This window comes from Hyposmocoma kahamanoa, unplaced genomic scaffold, assembly GCF_003589595.1.
Source record: "Hyposmocoma kahamanoa isolate Upper Pololo Valley unplaced genomic scaffold, ASM358959v1 83, whole genome shotgun sequence".
NCBI classification, from domain to species: domain Eukaryota; kingdom Metazoa; phylum Arthropoda; class Insecta; order Lepidoptera; family Cosmopterigidae; genus Hyposmocoma; species Hyposmocoma kahamanoa.
In genome coordinates, this window is record NW_020654175.1 from 1,320,100 (window position 1) to 1,326,412 (window position 6,313).

At 37.0% G+C, this 6,313-nt stretch overlaps 1 protein-coding gene across 1 annotated transcript in view; it reads right to left on the bottom strand.

Annotated features, from left to right (window-relative positions):
* Positions 1-6,307, bottom strand: part of LOC113234323 — a 36,080-nt gene extending 29,773 nt beyond the window's left edge. The window contains exon 1 of the mRNA XM_026469623.1: positions 6,162-6,307. The gene's annotated coding sequence lies outside the window, so the exon portion shown is untranslated. The remainder of the gene's footprint in view (positions 1-6,161) is intronic.
* Positions 6,308-6,313: the final 6 nt, after the last annotated feature.

Here is a 6,313-nt window from a genome sequence, read left to right on the forward strand (position 1 = left end):
AAAAAAAAAAAAAAAAAAAAAAAAAAAAGACGACACGGCTCCAGAATCCACACAAATTTGATTCAAAGTGTATTCCACAGCATTTAAGTTTATTTGAAAAAAGCAATCCCTAGAGTTTCTTGCTCGTTCTTCTCAGAGAGGTCAGCGTAGTGAACGAGCAGTAGCTTATATGTGACGTTTTCAAGTGAAAATTTATTTTACCTATGGAATAAATAATCTTTGACTTTGACTTAGACTGTCAAAAAAAATGGGAAAAGCTAGAACGACAGTCGTCTGCCGATAAATAAAATGTCACGATAAAAACGTGAAGGACAGACAATCGCAGCTACCACGACGTAGTTGTCATAATCATAAACACGACAGTCGTTCAACGACATAAAAATGTTCACGACACAGTCGTGACATGGGAACAGGCTAAAAGCGACAGTCGTCCAACTATAAATAAAACGTTACGACGTTACTCACGGCGTATACTGTAATATTAAATACCAGAATACGATACTACGGGGTTCCCCGTACCGATACAGTGCGATTTCGAAGTGCTTTCTGTGTAGTTGCATAGGAAAGTATTAATGACGTACTGACAAAATTCAATGATTTACATTGAATCAATATTTATATTGATTCAATGTAAACTACGCTACGTTAAAAGTAGTGCAGTGACATCTTTGTGTGCAGTATCATTTAACTACTGGTTAAAAAGAACGGGTTGAAACGGTTCATTAAACTCATTGACCTACCAATAAATGGACGTCGGGTTTGCGCTAAAAAGTGTCCGCACCTGTATCCAACAATCGCGCAACAGACGTCGTTTAATCGACTGACTGACTGAGCGCGTTGGCAATCATGCAGTACAATATAATAATAACTCGTAAAAATTACTGCAGTAAAGTGTAAAAACAGGATTTTGTATCATATTTTCACTAAACGAATATGTTGTATTATCATAGTTATCATTTAAAAGTGTTATTTTGTACAGTCGTATAATATTTAATTTATATATAAATGAATCGTAAATAAAAAATTACAAAAGCACACAAAATAATCAAATAGCTAACTGTCCTTTTTCTACACATTGCATGCGCAAAAGATGGAAAGAGACCCATTACGTCAATTTGAAGAAGCGTATATAAACTTTTTGGTCATTTTCAATTGTTTGAACCACAAGCGATTAAAATATTTAGAACAAAGAAACTATAGAGTCGCTTTGATTTTAATCTTATTTTTGAGATGATTTTATATCAAACGTTAGCAATAAGTAACAAAATATTGTTGTACTCGTTTTACGGCTTGGGATTGCCTATCAGAAGACAGAAAATACATTTGCCCGAAATAACGTTAGCTCGAATTTTCATTGTCAAATGTGTTTTTTTAGGAAGATTACAAAACAAAAGCTAATTTTGTCTATGTGAAAAGCATCAAAATTACTCGAAAGCGTAAAGGTTTTATTATAAATTGGTTTTCGGAATTACGGATATTTGACTTTACGTTTAATTGGAATATCGGTACATTTCTTATAGTACACGCTTATTTTCATATTTGTAGTAATATTTATATGTATGTATCTGCCCAACTCTTTATTATTTGTCTAAGTGAATTTGTACAAAATTCGACATAATAATATATATAAAAGTTAATTAATATTTACGATAAAGGTTACTCCATTACTCTTGTGTTCAAGTAATTTTCAGTCGAAGCTAAATAAGGTGCATTTTGTTTAATTTCCAGTAGAAGCTGAATATGGTGTTTTTGGGCCCTTAAATTGTTGCAAGCAAAATTAGGCAGTACTGCAATGACCTTACAATTTAAATTAAGTGTTTAAGTATTTTATATTTTCTTACATGTCACTACGTTTGTATAGGTTAACTTCGAACATTTTTTCGTGGTTTTTGTACTAGACCCGACGTTCATTTATTGGTAGGTCAATGTTTAAACTGATTAAAACTCGAACAAAAATCTGTTATCTCTAATTATCATCCTCACATGTGTTATTACTGAGCACGGGCCTCGTAACGATTATGTTCTACGTGAACAAAGTGTGTACATACATTTTCTTAAGCGCGTCCATTTTAAAAACACTCTCCTTTCCGCTCACTGAGAAGTAAATAAACAGACGCGTTGCCGGCCTTCACACTCGATCGATACTGTTGCTAAATCGATATATTCGTATCGATATTCTGCTTATAGATCGCGGTATCTTCACTACACTGAATAACAAGACGTATGTAGCGTAATTGTAGTTAGTCATAAAACGTAGCAGCGTCAGCCTAACCATAAATAACTTGTTAAGACAAACTCAAGTTTGTTGGTGCTCTTTAAGGTCCTCTGTCTTTTCGAATATGGATTTAGATTCATTCATTTACCATCGTAATATTCTTGGAAGATTTTTTAAACGTAAAACTATAAAATTTCACAATTTAAAAGAGTTTGTTGACCCAAATTTATTAAGCACATCAAAAAAGCTATAAGTATACGCAATTAACTGCCTCTGTGGCCGAACGGTTACCATGCTGGACATGGCATGCCACGCAGAGGTACAGGATTAGATTCCCGGGTCGAGAGAATTATTTGTACGGCCTACATTTATTTTTCTCGTGAGTTTGGGTGTAATTTGTGACGATGGCACCCGCGATACAGGGTTTCCCTAGTGCGGGGCTGCGAGTGTGTGCGTTATTATTATTAATAAGAGCGAAAAAGATGTAGCGCGTTTCGCTTCGTGTTTTTTGCGTTACCAATGTTAAGCGACCATTGATAAGTCGTTTGTCTAAAATGCCTATTCATTCTAGCCTTGAACAACCTTAAATTTGTGACTAAACATTTTAGCCTGGTGATGGGTCACCCATATATAGTATATATTTACAACTAACCTTTTCCGACTCAACTACAAATTCCATGTATTCGTGGCCAGAAGTATACAATTTGAGGTCATGGATTTGATGATTTCTACATAAAAGCGACCAATTACTTCTTGGATTTTGTATATAGGTTCACTTTCGTGTCTATGAGAGGAAGGCGATTACGGCCTTGACTGCGCCTCCGAACAAAACGACGAGTTGAAAGCTCCGAAATAGTGTAAAAGTAATGGAGCTCAGGTAGACACATACTTAGTTCAGGACGAGACAATGAATTATATAGGTTTTACCTAGCTTTGACAAATGTCTCCTACTACAGATCTCTTTAAAATGTCAATGTAATATTTGTTGCAGTAAAAGCTATTGAGAGATTATAACATATGGTAAATAAACAAATATTTAATTTATTAATGGAAAGTTACGCGAGAATAATCATAACTAATATGTTATTATACAAGTCACTTGCCAAATTATTTTGCTCATTTTATAGTTTCCTAAAAATCTGCTAGATGGCATTGACCCATTTTATCTAAATCTGCATCGCGGTGTTAATATTTCCGGCGAATGGTGACAACACTGCTTCCAGGAGTCGAGTCCTAGTGGGATCGACTGTCTGGACTTATCTCGAATAGTTTTACAAATATTTGTATTGTACCAGTAGTACAGTCGGTTACACTTAGCCTGGCACTTTGTAAACCCTTTGAAATAAAAAATTTGAAGGAAGGAAGTTTGATTGAATTCCATGACATTATCATTCAACCGTAAGAGAACCCTACTACATTATTTCTTTTTATTTCACTTTTAAAACTACCGGGTGAGGTTTTTGATGAACACGTGCTACACTTACCTATTGCTATTTATCTTACCATAATATTAGCGACATTATTTTTTCTATTTTGTTAGAAAATAACTCTGTTTCATTAAGAATTTTTATCGAAGAAAAAGGTATTAAAGGAACACAGACGGGCGGCCGCCATTACTAAAAAACGGTTTTGTTTTGGTTTGGATTTACAGTGAAAAGATATGATAATTCATAACAGTCACTGGAGTCTCATTCCTATGTCTAATGTAAAGATTTCTTAACAACATAATTATTACAATATATTGTTCTTTGTGACTAAATTACAAGTCTAATCTTGAAAATCTGCAATTAGCCTTGTAAAAAAGAAATTTTGATTGTAATAGGCTGCCGATTTTGTCTTCGTTTGTTTGTTTTCGGTTTGTGCTGTGGATAAATATTCTTTTTCAAGCATGAACGGAATATTGTCGTGAGCAAGCAAATGTGCCGTGTATGGTTTTGATATACTTCGAAGTGAAGGGTACACTTAATGTCAGGTAACCATCTCATTCGGTAAAATTAAACTTGGCCAAGTGCCAAGTGCAATTGAGGAGATATTCCTCTTGAGTCATTCATTACCGAAATTATATTTCACTCTCTAATAATATCGAAAATTGAATGCTATAAATGCAGTACAAACCCAAGACATCCATAATTCGTTCCACTTTGAAGCACTGATCTATTAACTAGGTAAGCACGAGGTAGTAGCTCAGTAGGAGAACTTCTCACTGAGCGGGCGACCGTTTGAATCTATGATGCGACATAAATTTCTAAGTTGTGTTACAACTGTTTAGCAGTACCGATGTTAAGAGTTACTGAAAACTTAAGTACTATTTAATACTATCCGAGTCAGCATATAAAATAAGCCTATTTGGTTGTCTAAAACAAATTTCGTAAGCTGCGGAGTTATCTTAAAATGCTTTTAATTCTGGGTTTTAACCTGCGCGGTTATACATTTTTGTCAAATATACAGCTGATGTTCTATATTAATTAATTCCCTTGCTGACGTTTTGGTTCTGAGAGCCGTCTTAGGCAGTCAACAGGAAAGTATAAAGGAATTCCTGTTTTTTATCATGCAATAAGGAAGTTACACCAAAATTCATTTACGGTACGTAGTTTAAAGGTTAAGTTCGTATATCACCTTTCTTCACATTGATCTACTCTGACCTATTCTTTTTATAATACTAAGGGTCGTATTCCAGAACTCTACTCAATACTCAAGTCAGGACTTGAGTATTGCAGTGAGCACTGAAAATCATGCTCAAGTCCTTGTCATTAGGGTCGTATTTCCAGTGCTTGAAATCATACTCAAGTGATTTGAGCATTCAGTAGAGTTCTGGAATACGACCCTAAGTGACGGAACGAACAAGTCGCGCACCTGGTGGTAAGCGGCACGCCTGTTCATAAATAATTGCAGTGCCATTCAGAGGTTTAAATCGCAAATATTTGAGGGACACTAGCATGATACATAAGTTGACAAGCCCTAAGCCCTTGTTCTTCGAAACCGGAACACATTAATGCTAATGTTATTGCTTGGCGGTAGAAGTGAAGGGTTCTTATCTCTATCATAAGGAGCTGTACTGCTACTAAAAAGTTACGATAAGGGGTTTCTTATTGCATCGGTTTTACACATGATCTCGAGAATGGTGATATACTCTTTAACTGCGTCCGTGCCCGAACGGTTATCATGCCGGACTGCCATGCAGAGGTCCCAGGTTCGATTCCCGGGCCGGGAGAAATATTTGTTTGGTTTACATTTCTCTCGTGAGTTTGGATGTAATTTGTGGTTGTTTATGTGTGTCCGTGGCATCCGCGCCACAGGGTTTCTCTAGTGCGAGTCTATGTTGAGAGTGTGCGTTATCTAATTCGGTTTTTCCGATGTATTTCAATGCGCTATAGTGGACGTGATAACGGTAGTTCATTAGCGCCGTTTACTCATCAGTTACTTTATAGTAATTACGGAAACCATTAACTAGCAGCTTTAACTAGGTCAGATCTATGTTATAGCGGAGGAGGAACCTTGACCTGTCGGCTGGATATAGTCGATCGATTTATTTCTGAATTATGACACACCGATGACGTAATGCGTGGAATGAGGGTGTGCTGAAAACTTGCTGAATTTTAGATAGGAAAATGTTCTTTATATTTAGCTGCGCGGTTGGTATATTTCAATTTTAATATTTTTAGTCGGAGGTTGATTTTATATACACTATGTTTTTTAGCATTGCGCAGAAGGAAATGTTGGGTTTTCGATCAGGTGTAATTTCGTAATTTTGTAAGTGAAGCAACTTAATAAATATTGTGGAACTAAATTTTTGCACGGCGCTTTGGTAATTTAAGAAAACCAGTAACCGATACTTCCAACGTACAACGCACAACGACGGTGCATTAGCAAAAATGTTAAATTCCGATCTATTTGTGTTTGTTTGTCAAGGAGCGTTTGCTTCGTCCGGGACGCACCTGGGACGCACCTGTGCTCCGTGAGCCTGGCCACGGAGCGCGCCAGCGAGTCCAGCAGCGGCCCCACGGCGCCGTGCTGCGTGCTGAGCTCGCGCACGCCGCGCGCCAGCTCCAGCGCCGCGGCGCGCGCCAGCGCCAGCTGCGCGTCCAGCTCGGCGTGCGC